Source organism: Giraffa tippelskirchi, chromosome X, assembly GCF_054371585.1.
Source record: "Giraffa tippelskirchi isolate mGirTip1 chromosome X, T2T-mGirTip1v1.2.pri, whole genome shotgun sequence".
NCBI lineage: Eukaryota > Metazoa > Chordata > Mammalia > Artiodactyla > Giraffidae > Giraffa > Giraffa tippelskirchi.
Window position 1 is genome coordinate 43,514,987 of NC_137289.1, and position 25,812 is coordinate 43,540,798.

General features: G+C 40.1%; 1 long non-coding RNA gene across 1 annotated transcript in view; it reads left to right on the forward strand.

The window, feature by feature from the left end:
- LOC145537122 (uncharacterized) overlaps positions 1 to 25,329 on the forward strand; it is a 118,695-nt gene extending 93,366 nt beyond the window's left edge. The window contains exons 3-5 of the long non-coding RNA XR_014076228.1: positions 3,740 to 3,947; positions 8,979 to 9,107; positions 22,507 to 25,329. This is a non-coding gene — a long non-coding RNA (uncharacterized LOC145537122). The remainder of the gene's footprint in view (positions 1 to 3,739; positions 3,948 to 8,978; positions 9,108 to 22,506) is intronic.
- The last annotated feature ends 483 nt before the right edge of the window (positions 25,330 to 25,812 follow it).

Below are 25,812 nucleotides of genomic sequence, written 5' to 3' on the forward strand. Positions count from 1 at the left end.
AAGGAAGGAAATTATAAGCAAGGTGAAAAGACAGCCTTCACAATGGGAGAAAATAATAGCAAATGAAGCAACTGACAAAGAATGAATCTCAAAAATATACAAGCAGCTCCTGCAGCTCAATTCCAGAAAAACAAATGACCCAATAAAAAATGGGCCAGAGAACTAAACAGACATTTCTCCGAAGAAGACATACAGATGGCTACCAAACACATGAAAAGATGCTCAACATCACTCATTATCAGAGAAATGCAAATCAAAATCACAATGAGGTACCATCTCACACCAGTCAGAATGGCTGCTATCCAAAAGTCTACAAACAATAAATGCTGGAGAGGTTGTGGAGAAAAGGAAGCCCTCTTACACTGTTGGTGGAAATGCAAACTAGTACAGTGACTATGGAGAACAGTGTGGATATTCCTTAAAAAGCTGGAAATAGAACTGCACTATGACCCAGCAATCCCATTGCTGGGAATACACACTGAGGAAACCAGAATTGAAAGAGACACGTGTACCCCAATGTTCATTACAGCACTGTTTATAATAGCCAGGACATGGAAGCAACCTAGATGTCCATCAGCAGACAAATGGATAAGGAAGCTGTGGTACATATACACAATGGAATATTACTCAGCCATTAAAAAGAATACATTTGAATCCGTTCTAATGAGGTAGATGAAACTGGAGCCTATTACACAGAGTTCACTGTGTAAGAATGAAAGTGTAATGTAAGTCAGAATGAAAGACACCAATATACTAACACATATATATGGAATTTAGAAAGGTGGTAATGATGACCCTATATGTGAGATAGCAAAAGAGACACAGATGTATACAACAGTCTTTTGGACTCTGTGGGAGAAGGCGAGGGTGGAATGATTTGAGAGAATAGCAATCAAATATGTATATTACCATATGTGAAACAGATCGCCAGTCCAGGTTCGATGCATGAGAAAAGGTGCTCAGGGATGGTGCACTGGGATGACCCTGAGGAATGGGATGGGGAAGGAGGTGGGAGGGGGGATCAGGATGGGGAACATATGTACACCCATGGCTGATTCATGTCAATGTATGGCAAAACCCACTACAATATTGTAAAGTAATTAGCCTCCAATTAAAATAAATTAATTAAAAAAAAAAGAAAGTTGATCACCGAAGAATCGATGCTTTTGAACTGTGGTGTTGGAGAAGACTCTTGAGACTCCCTTGGACAGCAAGGAGATCTAGCCAGTCCATCCTAAAGGAGATCAGTCCTGGGTGTTCATTGGAAGGACTGATGCTGAAGCTGAAACTCCAATACTTCGGCCACCTGATGTGAAGAACTGACTCATTTGAAAAGATGCTGATGCTGGGAAAGTATGAAGGTGGGAGGAGAAGGGGACGACAGAGGATGAGATTGTTGGATGGCATCACCAACTCAATGGACATGAGTTTGAGTATACTCTGTGATTTGGTGATGGACAGGGAGGCCTGGCATGCTGCAGTCCATGGGGTCACAAAGAGTTGGACACGACTGAGTGACTGAACTGAACTGAACTGAGTGACACAGAACTATGTCACTCTGATCTCTAATACTGGAGATGGACCCTCATGGAATTTCACTGTGAGCCCAAGACTCTCAGTGGCTAGATTTGTCATAAAAAATTCTTACTACTGTAGTTCTACTACAAGTTTTAGCCATGAAATCTTCTGATCAGATCTTTAGATTTGTTTACTTTCTCTTCCTTTTTGATGTGAGGTTCCCCTTCTGTGAAAGGATGGACCTGTAGTTGACTAGAAGAAGTATGTTAGATACATTCAGTTCATTTCAGTTCAGTCACTCAGTCGTGTCTGACTCTTTGTGACTCCATGAATTGCAGCACACCAGGCCTCCCTGTCTATCACCAACTCCCAGAGTCTACCCAAACTCATGTCCATCAAGTCGGTAATCCCATCCAGTCATCTCATCCTCTGTTGTCCCCTTCTTCTCCTACCCCCAATCCTTCCCAGCATCAGGGTCTTTTCTAATGAGTCAACTCTTCGCATCAGGTGGCCAAAGTATTGGAGTTTCAGCTTCAACATCAGTCCTTCCGATGAACACCCTGGACTGATCTCCTTTAGGATGGACTGGTTGGATCTCCTTGCAGTCCAAGGGGCTCTCAAGAGTCTTCTCCAACATCACAGTTCAAAAACATCAGTTCTTCAGCACTCAGCTTTCTTCACAGTCCACCTCTCACATCCATACATGACTACTGGAAAAACCATAGCCTTGACTAGATGGACCTTTGTTGGCAAAATCATGTCTCTGCTTTTTAATATGCTATCGAGGTTGGTCATAGCTTTCCGTCCAAGGAGTAAGCGTCTTTTAATTTCATGGCAGCAATCACCATCTGCAGTGATTTTCGAGCCCCCCAAAATAAAGTCTGACACTGTTTCCACTGTTTTTCCATCTATTTCCCATGAAGTGATGGGACCAGATGCCATGATCTTAGTTATCTGAAAGTTGAGCTTTAAACCAACTTTTTCACTCTCCTCTTTCACTTTCATCAAGAGGCTCTTTAGTTCCTCTTCACTTTCTGCCATAAGGGTGGTATTATTTGCATATCTGTGGTTATTGATATTTCTCCTGGCAATCTTGATTCCAGCTTGTGCTTCTTCCAGTCCAGCATTTCTCATGATGTACTCTGCATATAAGTTAAATAAGCAGGGTGACAATATACAGCCTTGATGTACTCCTTTTCCTATTTGGAACCAGTCTGTTGTTCCATGTCCAGTTCTAACTGTGGCTTCCTGACCTGCATACAGGTTTCTCAAGAGGCAGATCAGGTGGTCTGGTATGTCCATCTCTTTCAGAATCTTCCACATGTTATTGTGATGCACACAGTCAAAGGCTTTGGGATAGTCAATAAAGCAGAAATAGGTGTTTCTCTGGAACTCTCTTGCTTTTTCAATGATCCAGCGGATGTTGGCAATTTGATCTCTGGTTCCTCTGCCTTTTCTAAAACCTGCTTGAACATCTGGAAGTTCGCCGTTCACGTATTGCTGAAGCCTGGCTTGGAGAACTTTGAGCATTACTTTACTAGCTTGTGAGATGAGTGCAATTGTGCGGCAGTTCGAGCCTTCTTTGGCATTGCCTTTCTTTGGGATTGGAATGAAAACTGACTTTTTCCAGTCCTATGGCCACTGCTGAGTTTTCCAGGTTTGCTGGCATATTGAGTGCAGCACTTTCACAGCATCATCTTTCAGGATTTGAAATAGCTCACCTGGAATTCCATCGCCTCCACTAGTTTTGTTCCTAGTGATGCTTTCTAAGGCCCACTTGACTTCACTATCCAGGATGTCTGGCTCTAGGTGAGTGATCACACCATCGTGATTATCTGGGTCGGAAGATCTTTTTTGTACAGTTCTTCTGTGTATTCTTGCCACCTCTTCTTAATATCTTCTTCTTCTGTTAGGTCCATACCATTTCTGTGCTTTATCGAGCCCATATTTGCATGAAATGTTCCCTTGGTGTCTCTAATTTTCTTGAAGAGATCTCTGGTCTTTCCCATTCTGTTGTTTTCCTCTATTTCTTTGCATTGATTGCTGAGGAAGGCTTTCTTATCTCTCCTTGCTATTCTTTGGAACTCTGCATTCAAATGGGTGTATCTTTCCTTTTCTCCTTTGCTTTTCACTTTCCGTCTTTTCACAGCTATTCGTAAGGCTTCCTCAGACAGCCATTTTGCTTTTTTGCACTTCTTTTCTTGGGCTACCCCACGCCCAGTGTCAGCGGCCTCGGCCAAGACCACCAGGCTGTGATGTTGCAGGAGCAGAGGAGAGGAGCTACCCCACGCTGATGTCAGGGGCGGCGGCCGAGAGCAGGAACCCCACTTCCAAGGAGCAGCGGCTGCGTGGACGCAGGAGGGCCGACAGGAGCTACTCCACTTTCAAGGTCAGGAGGGGCGGCCATGAGGAGATACCCCAAGTCCAAGGTAAGCAGCAGTGGCTGCGCTTTGCTGGAGCAGCCGTGAAGAAATACCCCACGTCCAAGGTAAGAGAAACCCAGGTAAGACGGTAGGTATTGCGAGAGGGCATCAGAGGGCAGACACACTGAAACCATAATCACAGAAATCTAGGCAATCTGATCACACGGACCATAGCCTTGTCTAACTCAATGAAACTAAGCCATGCCGTGTGGGGCCACCCAAGACGGACAGGTCATGGTGGAGAGGTCTGACAGAATGTGGCCCACTGGAGAAGGGAATGGCAAACCACTTCAGTATTCTTTCTTTGAGAACCCCATGAACAGTATGAAAAGGCAAAAAATAGGACACTAAGAGATGAACTCCCCAGTTTGGTAGGTGCCCAATATGCTACTGGAGATCAGTGGAGAAATAACTCCAGAAAAATGAAGGGATGGAGCCAAAGCAAAAACAATACCCAGCTGTGGATGTGACTGGTGATAGAAGCAAAGTCCGATGCTGTAAAGAGCAATATTGCACAGGAACCTGGAATGTTAGGTCCATGAATCAAGGCAAATTGGAAGTTGTCAAACAGGAGATGGCAAGATTGAATGTCGACATTAGATACATTAAAAAGAAACAAACAATAGTATGAGGTAGGAAACAGTAGGAGCACAAGTATTAAGGCAGAAAACCACAGGGAATAATCAACAAAGAGGAGTAGTGCAATACGACCAGAGTAGAATATGTAATGCCAAAAGACAGTTGTTGTTCAGTCACTCGTCATGTCCAACTGTTTGCAACCCCATGGCCTGCAGCATGCCAGGCTTCCCTGTCCTTCACTCTCTCACAGAGTTTGCTCAAACTCATGTCAATTGAATTGATGATGCCATACAACCCAAAAGGGAGTAATGTAAAATAATGCAGGAAATATTTGTTAAATTAGGTACATACAGAGTAGAGCTAATAATGGTATTACTGTTAATACTTGACTGAGCTATTGACCTTTATTAATACAGATAAAGTCTTCATTCCATGGCCCTAGATAGCATCCAGAATCTTCCAACTTTCTCTCTAAGGTGCTCCAGAATAAGTGTGTGGATTAATTCAGTTCATCATACAAACTCCATAAACAATAGGGACTACTGATTAAAAGTGTCCTACTGATTAAGTGACAAGTCACTCCGAGTGCAAGAGTATGCAGTTATATAGCTCTAAGTGGGGATAATAAATTGAGGCTTGACTCGAGTAATTGTGTCTGTTCTTTCTGGGATTCTTCTGAACAAAAGAAATTTACATCATTCTCCAGCCTTGCCAAAATAGGGTTTTTGGATATTCTGACACCAATAATTGGCATTATACCAACCTTATGCCTTGCTACTGAAGAGGATCCAAGCTTAAATGATTGCATGTAGGATCAAATCAAAACATGAGTTAAATTGTGGAACGGTAAAGGACACTTAGGGAATCAACTTTTCCAGAAGTATTTAAAATTTGATTGTCCCATGTTTGACTGTTTGAGATATTTGATGTCTACCACAGTCTGGAAGCAAAAATTTCTATACAAGCTGATTTCATTTGAATATCTGTTTAAAATTCATTTATCCATTCAATATCAGCTGAATGCCCACTATGTGTCAGTCCCTCTCCTAAGCCTCAGGGATAAAGACTGAACAAAACCAAGTTCCTGCCCTCATGGAGCTTGTAATCTGGTGAGGGAGAGATAAATTAATCAACAAATAGGTATTCTATGATCACATGATGATAATTATTGGAAGGAAAATAAAAACGGGATGAGGTGATATGAAGTAAATGGGGGGTAAATTTTATATCAAAGACAGCCACTCTTAGGTGGTGATGTTTGAATAAAGACATTAATGTACTAAGGTAATAAACTATGTAAAGGTCCAGGGAACAAGCACTGCAGGCCACAGGAGCAGCAAATCTGAAGGTTCTGAGGTGAGAATGAGTTTGGCATGTTCTAAAACAGCAAGAAGATTTTTGCTGGAGCAAGGTATTTAAGCAGTAAGACCTGAGGTCAGAGAGGTGGCCAGAATGGAAAAGCATGTAGGGCCAATACTGGTCCATGATTAAGATTTCAGATTGATTCTAAAAGTGACTGGAACCCACTGAAAGTGTTGAACAGCAGGTTAGCATGATCTAATTTACAATTAAAAAGTCCTCTGCTTGCTCCTGTCTGTGTGTAGGTTAAAATTGCCCCCATTCCTGATGATCAGTTGACATGGCCTCCTATAAAGACCAAAGTCTTTTTATTTGGGACAAAATGAAATTTACCTTAAGGGCAGACCCCAAGAAGACTCAGTAATATTCCCATTCTCTGGCTTTAGTGTTTCAGTTTTCATGTCTTCCTCACTGGTGGTTCAAGGCCCCTCATCAGTAGCTGGCTGCTCAGCTTTAAGGACACAAGCCCAGTTTGCAACTCTAGCCTTGTCCTTAATCCTGTGGGTAGATGTATCACTATATTGCTGTTAACCTAGTGGAATTTCATTACTTGGACTCTCCTAAATAATTACTGACCCTATAGGGAGGCTTCTGGTGTGCTGGGACTTGTCCTATTGCCCTGAACTGACACCTCTGTGTCAAAGTATATTTGCAAATAACCCCCAGGGAATGAGGTAAAAGCTTACTTTCTTTTCTTCCAAAAGAATCAGCATATACCTGGATACACTTATAACACAATTTAGAACTTAAAGTCCTCAAATCACCATATTATTCTAGGAATAACTTTCATTCTGTTTTTTTCCCCCTCTCACAGAGAAAAACTGAGAAGTGAAATTCTTTACCACCAAATGGCAGAACCAGATATAGAACTGAGCAAGAGCTATCTGAAATGTATGAAACTATATCATTATATGTTGCTCTGTTGCTAAAGATACACTAATTTGCCATTTAAAATTTCCTTCTTCTCAGTAGCCATACTATAATCTTTACTGGCATTTATTTTGATTCTATTTTTAAAAAGAAGCTCCCCCCACCACATTGGTTTGAAAATATATTTCAAACCTGCAACTTATTGGGAAGAATATGGCAAATGCTTTATTTTTTGTTGTAGGCATGATAAAACTAACCAAAACTGACATTAATTTGAACTTTATTTTGGAATATGTCCATGAAGAACAAAGAAAGCCAGACTAATCTTCTTGACTTTCTCTCCTCCAGATTTTTATATCAAAGACCCTTTGACACATGTAAGTTATAGCTTTTGAATTACTCGTTGTAGCATGACTCCATCTTGAAGTCTTGCATACTCAGAATGGAGATTTTGCCCCGATTTCCTGTCTTCTGCTGTTTTTTCAGCTGCTATTTTACTTCATTTGGATTCCTTATCTTTCAAACCACATTATTTGGGAGGATGAGCTGTGGGTTGAATCAGGCTGTCAATGGTGATTTGGGAGGAAGTTTTATGAAGCTCACCAGTGCCGGAGCTCATTGCTCAGTATTCCAAGAAATATCATTGCTATGATTTAAGAAGTTTTCAAAACCTTATAAAGAATGTGACACAGCTAATGTGTTTCAGCCAAATTATTTCAGAGCAAATCTAAGGGATTGGTAGACCCCTGAAAAGCTGACTTTGGCTGTACTAAGGTTTGTTTAAGTAAAATTATGAAATAAAGGCAGCTACCTTCAGATTAGCTTCCACATGCCTCTGTTGTAATGCAAAGTCTACAGTCACACTAAATTCAAAATATGGCAAACTTTCCAACATAGGGTGCCACAGTGCTGACTTCTTTTATTTTGGAAAAGGAATAAGCATGGGCAAAGTGCACAAGGAGGCCTCTTTCTCTGCTCATACATTTTCACCCAGGCAATCAACAAATGGCCATCTTTAAAAGTGAAAATATCCCATAGATAGGTTAAATATATTGCCTTTGATTTTAGGTAGCAAATGAGTTGTTAGGGGGTAGAGCAGGAGTTGACACACTTTTTCTGTGAAGGTACAGATAGTAAATATTTTGGTCTTTATGGACCATGTGGTCTCTGTCACAACTCCTTAACTCTCTTCCCCCACTCATTTATTTATTTACTTATTTTTAAATTGGACTATAATTGCTTTACAATGTTGTGTTGGTTTCTACCATACAACAACATGAATCAATATAAGTGTACATGTATGTTCACCTTCTTGAAATTCCCTCCCACTCCCTACTCCATCCCAATCATCTAGGTCATCACAGAGCAACAAGTTGGTCTCCCTGTGCTATACAGCAACTTCCCACTAGCTATCTAGTTTACACATGGTAGTGTATATATATCAGTTCTACCCTCTCAATTTGGTAGTGCAAAAGCAGCCATAACAACACATAGCTGAATGAGGATGGCTGTATTTCAATAAAACTTTATTTACAAAAACACAGCAGCCCAAATTTGACCCATGTGCCATAGTTTGCCCCCTAGGTTATAACACTTATAGTAGAGCATGGGTTTCTTGGGAGAATTATTTCAACACAAAGAACATCATGAAGTTTTTGGACAACTGAGAGAATGCCTTGAGTTGTGTGAATACCTTATAATTTTGCCATCAACCCTAGTGTCTTCTTCCACTAAGAGTCACCTCATTTGCTGCTTTTGGACTCTAGCTGATGTTTTATTCTGGCTAAAAGGATAGAAATAACCCATATTTTTCATTACTCTCCTCATAATTCCCTTAGAAATAGCAACACCTGGCATTTTAAAAAAACAATAGACTGTCTAGATGTCCCACTCATAGCAAACTTCATAAAGCAACTAGTGACTTTAGAAAGGATTTTTATAGGAGCAGTTTAAAGTAGAATAAGTAGAATTTATTTCAATGTATCTTGCTCTAGTTATAATTTTGCATTTGGCCAAATATCAGTTTACATTGCTTTGCTCTATTCAGAGCCTTTCAGAACTCATCTAGTTTTGTGCTCATACTAAGGCATGCATGTATTTTTTACTTTATATCATAATAACCATGTATAACTATTCTGTTTTTTCATTGTGGCCTAGAGGGGGGAATATCCTTCAATGAGCACTTTCACATATGTTTTCTCATTTAATATAATTTAATTATTTTTACAGATGAATCATAGGGAAGATAAAGTTACTTGCCCAAGGTCACCCAACTAGTTAAGAGTGCAGCCAAGCTTCACAAACAGTTCTCTCCAACTCCAGAGGCTTTGCTTTTTCCACTACATCACAATGGCTACAGTAAGCTACTTGCAATTCTTGGCAGGCTTTGTCTATTTTTTTTCTTAACCTGAGCTGTTTTCAACTAAATCATAGAACTGAGTAGCATAGTATTCAATCCTTTTCATATATTTTGGAAGCACATGTTTTCTAAAGGAGATATGGTAGATGAATTTGTTTAAACAACCGTGGTTCTATGACTTGAATATTTCCAAATAAGGGTGACTTCCAAAAATCATTTGCTTTCTTGGCAGTCTCCATACATTCTTTGTGAATGCAACTACATTTCCCATATTCCTTGTTTAGCAAAAAAAAAAAAAAAATCATATGTTAATAACATTTTTGAAAGGTGTGGTTTGGCGATATTCTTTTCAGATTTGAAATAACTAGACTTCCTGGCATCATAACTTCAAATTATGGTGGAGCTAGCTGATAATAAGTTGAACATTCTGAAACTGACTTTTGTTTGGGTATAGCTTTGTGTCACCCTGAATGTGGATATGAGTTAGGGGTAAAAGTTAATGCCAAAATCTTAAGATACAGATATTCAAGCCTTTTTATAAGTATGAGATAAATTCCCTTCTGTCACAATTTTTTTTTCTTGACCAGAGCAGAAAACATCAAAGTGAACCACTACATGATAAAGAAGTGGGGTTGGGAGAATTGACCCTTAAAGGTGTTATAGTGTGTATGACCCTCAGACCTCCATCTCTATTGTGCAATAATATAACTATTTTAAAATAACATCTATCTTTCAGACATTGAACCCCAAGGGCTCAATGGTGGGGGACTGGTGGGAAAAAACTAACCTCAGTCACTTCTTATGGTCTTTTCCCCAAGATTTGTCAGTATCACACTGTCAATATCTTATGTGGTGCCTGGATGTTGGGGGTCATTGGGGTGAATAGCAGTGATGAGAGGACAAACATACAGTTATTAGTTATTAATCAGAGGTCTATATAGATTACTCCTGGGATGCTCACTCTCCTGGCCCCTTCACATCAAAAGTCCTTGGCTGCTTTCCCACTGTTCTTGGGGCTCAGGAATCTTTGCCAACTCTGCATACAGACTTGCCTGCCAAGAAACACCCCACAGCCATTGCTTTCTAGAGTCTTAATCCTTCCCTGCTAGAACTGCTACGAAATGAAGTAAAAGGTCCTTGATTCTATTCAAGAATCTTATGTTTTGTCTCCACTCTTCTCCCCCAGCTTAGAAGAATCCATTTCTAGTGTGAGGAAAAGCCTTCTCTCTTTCTATATTTTGAAGGTCCTATCTACCTGTGCAATTATTTCCTCTATGAGCTGAATTTTTTAAATATTTTATTATTTTTAATTACAGGATAATTACTTTTCAAGGCTTCTCTGGTGGCTCAGATGGTAAAGAATCTGCCTGCAATGCAGAAGACCTGGGTTTGATTCCTGGATTAGGAAGAGCCCCTGGAGAAGGGAATGGCTACCCAATCCAGTATTCTGACCTGGAGAATTTCATGGACAGAGGAGTCTGGCGGGTTATAGTCCAAGGGGTCACAAAGAGTTACAATATTGTGATGGTTTTTGCCGTACATCAACATGAATCAGGATTAAATATACATATGTCCCCTCCCTCTTGAACCCCCCTCCCACCTCCATCCCATCCCACCCCTCTAGGTTGTCACAGAACACTGGCTTTCAGTTCCCTGAGTCACACATCAAACTTCCACTGGCTATCTATCCATTTTACATATGTTAATGTATATGTTTCAATGCTATTCTCTCATACCATGCCACCCTCTCCTTCCCCTACTGTGTCCAAAATGTCTGTGTCTCCTTTGCTGCCATGCAAGTAGGATCATCAGCACTATCTTTCTAGATTCCATATATATGTGTTAATATATGATATTTGTCTTTCTTTCTGACTAACTTCACTCTGTATAATAGGCTGTAGGTTTATCCACCTTATTAGAACTGTATATGTACCACAACTTTCTTATCCATTCATCTGTCAATGGACATTGAGGTTGCATCCAACTCTTAGAAGAAAACATAAGCAGAACACTCTCTGACATAAACCACTATGACCCACCTCCTAGAATAATGGAAATATAAACAAAAACAAATAAATGGGACCTAATTAAACTTAAAAGCTTTTGTGCAATGAAGGAAACTATAAGCAAGGTGAACAGACAACCCTCCGTATGGTAGAAATTAATAGCAAATGAAACAACTGACAAAGAATTAATCTCAAAAATATACAGGCAGCTCATGTAGCTCAATGCCAGAAAAACAAACAACCCAATCAAAATCAAAAAGTGGGCAGAAGACCTAAATGGATGTTTCTCCAAAGAAGGCATGTGAAATTCACTCAGTCATGTCTGACTCTTTGCGACCCCATGGACTGTAGTTCATGGAATTTTCCAGGCCAAAATACTGGAGTGGTAGCCTTTCCCTTCTCCAGGGGATCTTCCAAACCCAAGGATCGAACCCAGGTCTCCTGCATTGCAGGCAGACTCTTTACCAGCTGAGCCACAAGGGAAGCTCAAGAATACTGGAGTGGGTAGCCTATCCCTTCTCCAGGGGATCTTCCCAACCCAGGGATTGAACCGGGGTCTCTTGCATTGCAGGTGGATTCTTTACCAACTGAGCTATCAGGGAAGCCCAAAGAAGGCATACAGATGGCTGTTAAACACATGAAAAGATGCTCAACACTGCTCATTATTAAAGAAGTGCAAATCAAAACTACAATGAGGTATCATCTCACACAGATCATCTAAAAGTCTACAAACAATAAATGCTGGAGAGGGTGTGGAGAAAAGCGAACCATCTTATACTGTTGGTGGGAATGCACATTGATATAGCCACTTAGAGAACAGTATGGAGATTCCTTAAAAAGCTAGGAATAAAGCTACCATTGTTGTTGTTGAGTTGCTAAGTTGTACTGACTCTTTGCGACCCCGTGGACTGCAGCCTGCCAGGCTCCTCTGTCCATGGGATTCTCCAGGCAAGAATACTTGAGTGGGTTGCCATTTCATTCTCCAGGGGATCTTCCCAACCCAGGGATCGAACCCACATCTCTTGTGTCTCCTGCATTGCAGACGGATTCTTTACCACTGAGCCATTAGGGAAGCAATCCCACTACTGGGCATGTACCATGAGGAAACCAGAATTGAAAAAGACACATGTACCCCAATGTTCAGAGCTTAGATTTCTTTCAATGACTGACTAAACTTGCTTGCAAGCTCATAAGGTCTTTTTGGCTCAGATGCTCTGACTCTTTCCCCCAAGGCAAGGAGAACAGAGCATGGATGGATGGATGAAAAGGAAAGTGGAAAATATATTGAGAAAAATTGCTTAAAACCTGAAAATATTATCTTGTCACCTTATCCATTACAACCAGTAAATAGCTTTTCTGTGAAGTTGTCTCAGTACTAATAAACTCTGATTTGGATTCTGGAAAGAATTGTGTGGTATGTTGATAAATAAAAAAAAAATTGACATAATTCTATAAGTCCTTTAAAGCTCACAGTGAAAAGTGGGAGGGGACATATGTATAACTATGGCTGATCATGCTGATGTTTGACAGAAAGCAACAAAATTCTGTAAAGCAATTATCCTTCAATTAAAAAATAAATTAATTAAAAAAACAAGAAAAGCCATGGTGTTGAAGAAAAGGATGATCTAGAGAGAGTGTCAAACTTATTTTTCTCATCATAGAACAGCTTCATGGAAACCAATTTTGTGCATGTATGTGTGTGTTTGATTGTTGTCATTCTTCAGTCACTCAGTCATGTCCGACTCTTTGTGACCCCATGGCTGCTGCATGCCAGGTTTCCCTGTCTTTCACTATCTCCCGAAGCTCATACTCATGTCCATTGAGTCAGTGATGCTGTCTAACCACCTCATCCTCTGCTGCCCTCTCCTCCTTTTGCCCTCTGTGTTTATAGACAAGGTTACTTACATTTCAGCCGTACATTTTACCATTACAACAGGTTCAGCATAGATGCTTACAGAATATGCATACTGTCACATGACAGTGATGCTTATGGAAGCCATCTTTGCTTGCCCACCTCAGCAGCTGGGGTATCATCTCTCTTTTGGCTCTGCTCAAGCTCCCCCTTCCTGTTGATCCCTCCTGAGCTATCTGTTTGTTTGGGACCTGCAGTGTGACTAAGGGCCATGTCAACCAAGAGCTACAGAATCAATCATTTTCAGATGGATTTGATTTTTTCTAATTACCATTGATACTGATTACAAAGCAGTTGACTGGACCACAACAAAGTAAATCATTTTCAGACATAAGGCCAGCAAAATGGGCAGACATAAATGGAAAAGAATGTGACTCAGAAAATGAGATGCAGAGAGGTTAAAGGGCTTGTCTATGATCAAACAACAGCCAAGTTCTTGAATGGAAGAATGTGATTAAAAGCCACTTCCGTGGACTATATTAAGTGCAGGGTTGTGATAACATTCAAGCACATTGAGAAAGACTCAACAGCTGTTTAATAAAACAGTAGCAGTGATTCATAAGACAGTGTCATAACGTAAGTGTCAGCACAGGCCTGACTGTTTGAGCTCCTAAACTAGTTCCACCACATACAAACTGTGAAACCTGGGCCTTGCCATTTTTAATCTATGTCTCAGTTTCCTCATCTATTAGGTAAGGATAATGATAGTATCTTCCCTCACGGGGTTGTTATGAACCTTGAATGAATTCATATATGTAAAGCACTTGGGATACTGCTTGGCTTCTAGCAGGTGTTATGTATTAGTTGGTATTATGAAATTACTGATGCGTTGGGGGAATATCCCAGTGACTTATTCAGAGAAAATAAACGTGTATGTGAAGGATAAAGGACATCAGAACAAAGCCTGGTGATTGCCAGAGGAGAGAGGGGTTGGGGGAGGAAAGAAATAGATGAGGAAGATTAAGAGGTACAAGCTTCCAGTTGCAAAATAAATGTGTTATAGGTATGACATATACAGTGTGGAGAATATAGTCAATAATTATGCTATATCTTTGCATATTAAGTCACTCAGTCATGTCTGACTCTTTGTAAACCCCTGGACTGTAGCCTACCAGGCTCCTCTGTCCATGGGATTCTCCAGGCAAGAATACTGGAGTGGGTTGCCATTTCCTACTCCAGGGGATCTTTCTGACCCAGGGATTGAACCTCCCTCTCTTGCATCTCCTTCATTAGCAGACAGGTTCTTTACCACTAGCACCACCTGGGAAACCCATGTAATATCTTTGGATGGTGACATATTATAACTAGATTTATCCTGGTGATCAATCTTAAATGTATAGAACTATGGAATCAGTATGTTGAGTAACAGGAACTAATAGTGTTATAGGTCAATTGTATTGCAAAAACAAACAAACAAACAAACCCATAGAAAAATGATCAGATTTGTGGTTACCAGAGGCGGGGTCTGGAAGGAGGGAGGGGGAATTGGATGAAAGCAGTCAAAAGGTACAAACTCCCAGTTGTAGTAAGTACTAGAGATGTAATGCACAACATGATAAATATAATTAACACTGTGCTTAGTCACTCAGTTGTTGTCTGACTCTCTGTGATCCCATGGACTGTAGCCTACTAGGCTCTGTCCATGGGGATTCTCCAGGCAAGAATACTGGAGTGGGTTGCCATGCCCTCCTCTAGGAAATCTTCCCAGCCCAGGTCTCCTGCATTGCAGGAAGATTCTTTACCAACTAAGCCACCAGGGAAGCCCATAATTAACACTGCTATGTGTTATATATGAAAGTTGTTAAGAGAGCAAATCATAAGAGTTCTCATCACAAGGAAAACTATTTTTTTCTGTTTTTTTTTTAATTTTGTATCCATGAGATGATGAATGTTTATTAAACTTATTGTGATAATCATTTCATATGTAAGTCAAATCATTATGCTGTATACCTTCAAGTTACACAGTGCTGTATGTCCATTATATCTCAATAAAACTGGAAGAAAAACCCACAAATGCTGTAATCATGTAGGAACTGGGATAATCATTTATTCACTTGTTAAACATCCAAGGAAACCATGGGTTCTTTAGATGCTCTAGTAAATTTCAATAGAAATGTGTCTGAAAGATGTAATGTGATTCAGAGACTTCATTTTTAATAACATGTGATTATAATGTACTTGTGCATATATTTTATAATATGTTAAGAAGAAATTAAAATGAGAAGGGAGATATAAAATAATTAATATAACTAGCAATTGAAACTAAAAATTAAGGCAACAATAAAATACCATTATTCTCTTATCATTAGTCACTAAAAAATATCTAGGTGTTGGCAAATATGTTTGAAAATACTATTCTAATACATGACTTCTGCTTAGAGAGTTAACTTGAAATAATATTCCAGGGAAAGAATGTTTATTAAAATATAGAAAAATTGATTTTCTCTTTGACATCATAATCCCAATCCTAGAAAGATATCTTAAGAAAACAAAGATGTCATCAAAATTAATATCTATCCATATAAATTCTATTATATATTTAAATTAGAAATTAGATATAAACTACAATTTAAAAGAACTGAACTGTTAAGTAATGATAAACCCATACAAATACATATTATGTGGCCATTAAAAGTCACGTTTTAAAAAAATATTTAATAGCATGGGAAGTGCTCACAATGTAATGTTAAATAAATAAAGATAAAGAGATCTGTATATACAGAATATCAGAGATTATGTTTAGTTGTGTGTAGTAGGACATGGACTAGAGTAGGTTATTCAAATAGCAGTTTTATTTTAACATATAACCGAAAACATATGGAAGTAGGATCTCCAAACCTTGTGCATTATGTCTACAATGTCATCAGTTTCCCAGGCTTCTTCTTCTATCTTTCCATTCTACCATCTTTAGCTTGTGGCTTTTGTCCTCATGTTTGTCCCCTCATGGTCACAAAGTGGCACTCCACATTCATCCTCACAAGCATGTTCCGTGCCAGAAAAAGAAAAAGGAAATAGCAAGGGGAACCTCGTACTGCCTATATCAAGCAAGCAAATGGTGCCAGAACCTCCAGTAAACTTTTCCTTACATCTTATTCATCCAGACTGTCACCTGGTTACTCTTAACTTTAAGCAACACTGGAAAACATTGTTTTTTTAGCTGGAAACATTGCTATACAGGACAGAATTGGATTTCTTTAGTAAGGAAGGTGGAGAAAATACATATTGAACTACCAGCAGGATGTGTTATATCTATCCTAATATAGTAAAATAATAATAATAATAACACTAGCAGTCACCTCCTTATTCTCTTGCCCACACAAAAGAGAAAGTGAAAGTGAAAGTAGCTCAGTCGTATCTGACTCTTTGTGACCCCATGGACTATACAGTCCATGGAATTCTCCAGGCCATAATACTGGAGTGGGTAGCCTTTCCCTTCTCCAAGGGATCTTCCCAACCCAGGGATCAAACCCAGGTCACCCGCATTGCAGGCAGATTCTTTACCAGCTGAGCCACAAGGGAAGCATAGGAATACTGGAGTGCGTAGCTTCCCTGGTGGCTAAGATGGTAAAGAATCCACCTGCAATGCAGGAGACCTGGGTTCAATCCATGGGTTGGGAAGACACCCTGGAGAAGGGAAAGGCTACACACTCGAGTATTCTGACCTGGTGAATTCCATTGTCAGAGGAGCCTGGCAGGCTACAGTCCATGGGGTCACAAAGAGTGGGACATGACTGTGAGACACAAAAGAGAGACACACTATATACCAAAATGTTTATATTTTAGTGGTAGGATTCCAGGTGTTTTTAATCTTATTTATAATTTTCTCTATTCCTACACATTAGCTATAGTGAACACATATTACTCTTGAAATCATATAAACAGCAATCTTTAAACAAAAATTTACAGGCATTTCATTGCTGCTATGGTTATAACAACAGATCTTGCAAAAAAATAAATAAAGTGTCCACGAAGAGAGCTGGTTAAATAAATTAGTTCTAGAAGATCTTGTAGGTCTTCGTAGAACCATTCAACTTCAGCTTCTTCAGCATTACTGGTAGGGGCATAGACTTGGATTACTGTGATACTAAATGGTTTGCCTTGGAAATGAACAGAGATCATTCTCTCGTTTTTGAGATTACATCCAAGTACTACATTTCGGACTCTTGTTGACTATGATGGATACTCCATTTATTCTAAGGGGTTCTTGCCCACAGTAGTGGAAATAATGGTTATCTGAGTTAAATTCACCCATTCCAGTCCATTTTAGTTCGCTGATTCCTAAAATGTCGATGTTCACTTTTGCCATCTCCTGTTTGACAACTTCCAATTTGCCTTGATTCATGGACCTAACATCACAGGTTCCTATGCAATATTGCTCTTTACAGCATCAGACTTGACTTCTATCACCAGTCACATCCACCACTGGGTGTTGTTTTTGCTTTGGCTCCATCCCTTCATTCTTTCTGGAGTTATTTCTCCACTGATCTCCAGTAGCATATCGGGCACCTACCGACCTGGGGAGTTCATCTTTCAGTGTCCTATCTTTTTGCCTTTTCATACTATTCATGGGGTTCTCAAGGCAAGAATACTGCAGTGTTTTGCCATTCCCTTCTCCAGTGGACCACGTTTCATCATTACTCTCCACCATGACCTGTCCAACTTGGGTGGCCCTACATGGCATCGCTTGCAGTTTCATTGAGTTAGACAAGGTTGTATTCCATGTGATCAGATTGGTTAGTTTTCTGCGATTGTGGATTTCAGCCTGTCTGCCCTCTAATGGAGAAGGATAAGAGGCTTACAGAAACTTCCTGATGGAAGAGACTGGCTGAGGGGGAAACTTGGTTTTGTTCTGATGGACGGGACCATGCTCAGTAAATCTTTACAAAACTAGTGGAGGTGGTAGAATTCCAGTTGAGCTATTTCAAATCCTAAAAGATGATACTGTGAAAGTGCTGCACTCAATATGAAAGCAAATTTGGAAAACTCAGCAGTGGCCATAAGACTGGAAAAGGTCGGTTTTCATTCCAATCCCAAAGAAAGGAAATGCCAAAGAATACTCAAACTACTGCACAATTGCACTCATCTCACACGCTAGTAAAGTAATGCTCAGAATTCTCCAAGTCAGGCTTCAACAGTACATGAACCATGAACTTCCAGATGTTCAAGCTGGCTTTAGAAAAGGCAGAGGAACCAGAGATCAAATTGCCAACATCTGCTGGATCATTGAAAAAGCAAGAGAGTTCCAGAAAAACATCTACTTCTGCTTTATTGACTATGCCAAAGCCTTTGACTGTGTGGATCACAATAAACTGTGGAAAATTCTGAAAGAAATGGGAATACCAGACCACCTTACCTGCCTCTTGAGAAACCTGTATGCAGGTCAGGAAGCAACAGTTAGAACTGGACATGGAACAACAGACTGGTTCCAAATAGGAAAAGGAGTATGTCAAAGCTGTCTATTGTCACCCTGTTTATTTAACTTATATGCAGAGTACATCATGAGAAACGCTGGGCTGGAAGAAGCACCAGCTGGAATCAAGATTGCTGGAAGAAATATCAACAATCTTAGATATGCAGATGACACCACTCTTATGGCAGAAAGTGAAGAAGAACTGAAGAGCCTCTTGATGAAGGTGAAAGAGGAGAGTGAAAAAGTTGGCTTAAAGCTCAACATTCAGAAAACTAAGATCATGGCATCTGGTCCCATGACTTCATGGCAAATAGATAGGGAAACAGTGGAAACAGTGAGAGACTTTATTTTTGGGGGGCTCCAAAATCACTGTGGATGTTGACTGTAGCCATGAAATTAAAAGACGCTTGCTCCTTGGAAGAAAATTTATGACCAAACTAGACAGCTTATTAAAAAGCAGAGACATTACTTTGCCAAAAAGGTACATCTAGTCAAAGTTATGGTTTTTCCAGTAGTCATGTATGGATGTGAGAGTTGGACTATAAAGAAAGCTGAGTGCTGAAGAATCGATGCTTTTGAACTCTGGTGTTGGAGAAGACTCTTGAGAGTTCCTTGGACAGCAAGAAGATCCAACCAGTCCACCCTAAAGGAAATCAGTCCTGAATATTCATTGGAAGGCCTGATGTTGAAATTGAAACTCCAGTACTTTGGCCACCTGATGCGATCAGCTGACTCATTTGAAAAGACCCTGATGCTGGAAAAGGTTGAAGGCGGAAGGAGAAGGGGATGACAGAGAATGAGAGGGTTGGATGGTGTCACCAACTCAATGGACATGAGTTTGAGCAAGATCCGAGAGTTGGTGATGGACAGGGAGGCCTGACATGCTGCAGTCCTTGGAGTAGCAAAAAGTTGGATACAACTGAGCAACTGAACTGAACTGAACTAAATAAATTATGGTATGTTCATTCAATGTGACATTATAAAAGCTTAAAAAACAAAGTACATGTAAGTGTACTGACATATACAATCTTCAAGTGAGATAAAGTGAAAAAAAGCAAGTTTCAGAACACCATGGTCCTATTTATTCTCTTAAAATATAGAGAAATTTGGACAAGACAGATATAAGCATTGAAGGAGGTCTGCAAGATTATTTTGAAAACTATTATCATTTTCTTGGGGTAGCAACATTGAGGGAAGGGAGTGTTCTTTCTTTTTATTAAGTTATACTTGACGTATCAGTTCAGTTCAGTCGCTCAGTTGTGTCCAACTCTTTGCGACCCCATGGACTGCAACTCACCAGGCCTCCCTGATCATTACCAATTCCCAGAGCTTGTTCAAACTCATGTCCATCAAGTTGGTGATGCCATCCAGCCATCTCATACTCTTTTGTCCCCTTCTCCTCCCGCCTTCAATCTTTCCCAGGATCAGGGTCTTTTCCAGTGTGTCAGTTCTTCCCATCAGGTGGCCAAAGTATTGGAGTTTCAGCTTCAACATCAGTCCTTCCAATGAATATTCAGGACTGATTTCCTTTCAGATGGACTTGTTTGATCTTCTTGCAGTCTAAGGGACTCTCAAGAGTCTTTTCCAACACCACTTTACATATAGTATTATATTAGTTTCATTTGTCTAACATAGTGATTCAATATTTTTATACCTTATGAAATAATCATCACTATAAGTCCAGTTACCATCCATCAGCATACAAAGTTATTACAATAGTATTGACTATATCACCTATGTGTACATTACATCCCCATGACTTATTTTATAACTGAAAGTTTGTATGTCTTAACTCCCTTTACCTATATTGTGCATCGTCCAACTCTCCTCTTCTCTGACGACCACTAGTTTTATGTATCTGAGTCTGTTACTGTTTTGTTTTGTTTGTTCTTTTGTTTTTCAGATTGTGCATATGAGTGAAATTATATGGTATTTGTCTCTCTCTGTCTGACTTACCATTTCACTTAGCATTATATCCTCAAAGGTACATCCATATTGTCACAAATGGCAAGGTTTCCGTTTTTATGGCTGAATAATATTCCGTCATACACACTGTTACACACACATACCACAACTTCTTTATCCACTTACCTATGGATGGACACTTAGGTTGCTCCCATATCTTGGCTATTGTAAGTGGTACTGCAATGAAAGTAGGGGTACATAATCTTTTTGAACTAGCATTTTTGTTTTCCCCTCATAAATAGAAGTAGAATTGCTAAATCATATGTTCATTCTATTTTTAGTTTTGTTAGGAACCTCCATAATGTTTTCCATAATGACTGTACCAAGTTACATTCCCACCAACAGTGCAGAAGGATTCCTTTTTGTAGAGGAAAGGGAGTATTCTCTATTATTTTTAAAACTGATATATTTGTTATTCACTGAACTCTTTTGATAACAAGAATATATGTTTATTGTTTATGTTAAAATAATGTTTATTGTTTCACCTAAAGATATTCAAAATAAACAAAAAATTTAAACTGGTTCAATAAAGGGTTGTGTACTAAGGCTTCAAAGTTCTGGTTTTGAGACAAGAACCTTTGCCAGGTATAGCAAAGTAGGAGATGTTGCCCTCCACAAGTTCAGAAATTTGCTGTTGAATAGTCGAGATGATATAACGTATGTATAATCAGTGAGGAAAGAGACTGGAGACCCTAGCAGCATAGGAAGTGTGGTAGCAGACCAAAAGATGGGGACTCTGTGGGAGAAGGTGAGGGTGGGATGATCTGAGGGAATAGCATTGAAACATGTATATTATCATATGTGAAACAGAACACCATTCCAGGTTCAATGCATGAGACTAATGCTCAGGGCTGGGGCAATGGGATGACCCAGAGGGATGGGATGGGGAGGGAGGTGGGAGGGGGGTTCAGGATGGGGAACACATGTAAACCCATGGCTGATTCATGTCAATGTACGGCAAAAACCACTACAATATTGTAAAGTAATTAGCCCCCAACTAAAAAAAAAAAAAAGGCAACTGCAAGCTTTAAACACCCTAAGGCAAGCCTTCAGGAAGCAACAGTTAGACCCTTGTACTTGGTGGTCTTGGATATCACATGAATATTTGCTTCAGCTCTTGATTTCCAAAAAAGGTTCTACTGGGGTTGTACAAGCTGTTTATAGCTTTTCACAGGCTATCTTTCTTTCTCAGAAGATAGTGACAGATGAAATTTTGGAGCACAAGGTACATAGTCCCTGTTCTCTTTCTGTAATCAGAAGGCCTACGATTACTCCTCAGATACAGCTGCAATCTTAATGTACATGTCACGGGAAAGGCTCATGATCGGGGGAATTGGGACCATTGTTCCAAAAGGGGGAATTTTTTCCTACTCCTTGAGTGTAAAGATGCCTGAGACGCTGAAGAATGCAAGATAACATAAAATGCATAAAAGCTACTGTTGAGGGGGGTGGTTCTGGGGAACAAATCTCCAACTAAAAACACTGAACTTTTAGCATTTGTGCCAAACTAGCTCTGTTTTTTTTTTTTTTTTTTGGTCTTTTGTAAGACAACAAAGTTAAACAAGCAGCTTCTACTCCCAAGACTGGACATTCTCCTTTTGGCAGCTCTATTTGTACTTCTGATTTATGTGGTTTGTTTAATTAAAAGTAGGAAGAATTTTCCTTCTCAAATTCTTTCCCACATTCTGATTCCCAGTGTCTGGGCCTCAAGGATTTCTCCATCTACTTCTTCTAATCTCCCAAAGCAATCTAAAAGAGCCCCCCCCCCTTAACTTCTTCCTATAATACTAGCCTGCAATGTGAGAGTGAGGAAAACGTCTATTGTTTCAGTTTCTGTTTTCTTCTCTGGCCACCTCTGAATCAGATATGAAAATTAATGAATACATATGCAAAGTGATTGGGAAGTCATTGAAGATACAGGCAACAAACTGTAAATTGTCCTAACATTATTTCTGTACACATTCTTTTGGAAATCATCTCGGGGAGTTCTGGGACTGTAGTCAGTACTGAAATGCCTTGCCTTTAGATTCAATAATAGGAATGAAAAATTCACAGCATGGAGTGGAAACACTGGCAAGGTGGATGCTTTTCTTTCTGTCTTGCAGGGCAAAGCAGAGGACCTGTTCTTCCAGGACCACCTGAGAAAGATCAGTGAGGTCCTCAGAGTGGAGCTTCTCTACTGCTACCAGCAGCACGTAGCTACACACTTTGTCCTCCAGGCCACCATCTAGCCCCACTTCCTCTGGAAGAAAAGGTTCTCTCACACGGGGTGTGTGCATGTGTGCTAAGACCCTTCAGTCGTGTCCAACTCTTTGCAACGCCATGGACTGTAGCCCACCTGGCTCTTCTGTCCATGGAATTTCCAGGCAAGAATATTGAAGTAGGTTGCCTTTTTCTGCTCCAGGGAATCTTCCCGACTCAAGGATTGAACTCGTGTCTCCTGCATTGCAGGCAGATTCTTTATCACTGAGCCACCAGGGAAGCACTCCACACTGGGTAAACCTTCACCAACTGGAATGCAGCCAAACAGGAAGGCAAAGCTGTGTGGTTGGAGGTCTCACAGCCACCAATGGGCACAAGGTGATTGCGTTTTGTGACACTGATGAGAACAAGATTGAGGAGGGTTTCTACTGCTGGGGACTCTCGGGAATGGTCCAAGCCTGGGATTCTCATCCTGCTGCCCTTTTTCATCTATGTGAAGCTGAATCTGGGTGGAGGTGGGGTGGGGGTCAAGGGGAGGATCTATTGAGGACTACCTGAAACCTCTGCACCAGCAGGAGGGTGGGGACTGCCTTCACTTCAGATGACAGACTCATCATGGCAACCTCTCCTAGTCTAGAATCCAGACACCACTCTACAATGCACCTTACCTCTTTGCTGTCTGATCAGGAGCTTTCTGTAACTTCTATCTGTGAAGCACCCCTCCACAACATTCACCTTTTGAAGTGCCCCAGCTCCCTGGACCTGGCAGGTATGACAGTGGAAATCTTGCACCTGTAGTCCTGTGGGAGATGAGCCTTGTCCACCAGTGTGGCAGGGATGTCAGTGGCTAACCTTGAACACAGGCTACCTGGTTGTCTTGGACCTCAGACCCTGACTGTTAAACCTCAGCCACTCTCCACTACTCTTACTTATCTGAATTGGGACACTGTCTATTTCAGGAGGGAGGCACGTTTAAAGTCTTGAATGAAAGTTAATCTATAAAGTTAAAAAAAAAAGAACGTAGTTTAGTAATGTTGGCTTCTCAACCTTTAAAAATGTGTTTTGTGAAACTTTCCACCCATTGAAAACCAGCAATCTTCATTTAATGTTTCCTAAATGAATAGCACTATGAATATTTTCATAGGTTGTCAAACAAATAGGAGACCAATTTATGGCAGCCTTCAGAAAACAGGGCAAGCCGAGCCATGAAACCACATCCTGTGTCGTTTGGGATGCTGGTATACCTGACTTGTTAAACCAAGCTGCATAGCTGTTCTCGTAAGATCTTTCCTGGCTTGTGAGTAACCATCTTCCTTCTTGCTCCCCTCTGCTTTCTGACATCTTTGAATAATTATCATTTTCAGACGTTTGGACAAAGGGGAAAATGCCTTGGCTCCAATAGCAGTTCCCTTCATAGCAGTGAACATGTGATAACTCTAGAGTCTTGGTTGTCCTTTTTCCCCTGAGGACATAGGTACTGAAAAGAGAACTGGCTCAAGCTAACCGCTCTTCAGTTCAGTTCTGTTCAGTCACTCAGTCGTGTCTGACTCTTTGTGATCCCATGGACTGCAGCATGCCAGGTTTCCCTGTCCATTACCAACTCCCAGAGCTTGCTCAAACTCATGTCCATCGAGTCGGTGTGCCATCTAACCATCTCATCCTCTGTTGTCCCCTTCTTCTCCTGCCTTCAAACTGGTCTTACCCATATGACATATGGTTGCTAATGTGTTATGATTAGCAAGACAGCTTGGGTATGATGTTTTGGCAGTGTGGCCACAGATTTTTGATTTATTCCACAGGCCCTTTTGCTATTTTACTTTTTTACCCACTCAGGTCGAGTTTTTAATTCATAAGAAAAAAATGCTACAGTTACATTATGGCTATATGGCACTACTACATTAGCAATTTTCTATTCATTTTTAATTTTTGACTATCACAAAGCCCAAGCTTTAAAGCACTGATATGAATCATTCTGAGTTGTTTTGCTCCTTAAGACAATATAATAGCCAAGCCTGAGTTCCCAGTCTGGTTATTAATGTAATTCAACCAGCCAGGCAGTGATCCAGTCCATTGCTCAGCCATTGAAACCCAACGAAAAGCTAATTTCGTCAGTTATAGCAATCTTGTCTAAAGGTTTATAATTTGAGTAATGTTCTTTTAACAGACTAGTTTTCCAGAGTGCATCTGGAAAGTGTGTCTGGAAAATGGAGATACTATGGAAAATAGAAAAATAAAAGTAGGGAAAAGGGGGATCATCTTTAGATGTGTTCGCCATTGTTTCCCTCCAGGTCTGTTTTTAGCATTTGACTACACAGCCTGTTCAAGCCCAGATAAATTATTGCTTCCCACAGGTCATCATTCTTTCCATTCATCCCCAAACCATTCATCATCATCTCCAAAGTATGTTCTGACTTACACCGCACTTTGAAAGGAGACACCCGAGGTTGGAGGTGAAATACTGTCAGACACTCCAACAGTAGACTGACTACTATATACAGTGACTACAAAAATTAAATGTTTAGCTTTGGCCATGGATGTTCCCCAAGTTTGATTATGTACATTCATGCTTCTGCTACATGCCATCCTATACCTTTTGTATAAAACACTCCTTGATTCCCTTGCACAACTGGTTAATCCTTTAAGGCCCTTTGCCAGTCAAATCAAGTGTCTCTTCTTCTAGAATGTCTTCCTTTACCTCTCCCCATAGGTAATAAATGATTCAATAACAACTCTCATTTTCACTACTTCCTTTCACCAGAAAATATACTTTCTTGAAGTCATTATCCTTCATGACTATCCCTAAGTCATTATTTAACTCCACAACTATGAGGTAGATAGTCCCCAATCAACCAAAGAGAAAACTACCACTTAAAGAGAAGAACTGACTTTCTTAAGTCTACATAGCTAGTACACGGAAGAGCAAGATTTGAACCCCAATTCTGTGGTCTATATTCTAAGTCACTATAGCACTGTTTCCCAAAGAGTGGCATATAAACCATTGCTGAGAGATGATTTGAGATAGAAAATGATGTAAAGATATTCTGTACTATTTATTCATTTTTTGTGAAACATACAGAGAATAAGAAAACAAATCAATTCTTAGTATTTTGCCAAATATGCTAAATTTAGTGGTTATCATTCCTTTGCAAGTTTTTTTAACTACTGGTAAGAGCACATTTATCAATAAACAATATGTGGTATTGTTTTGT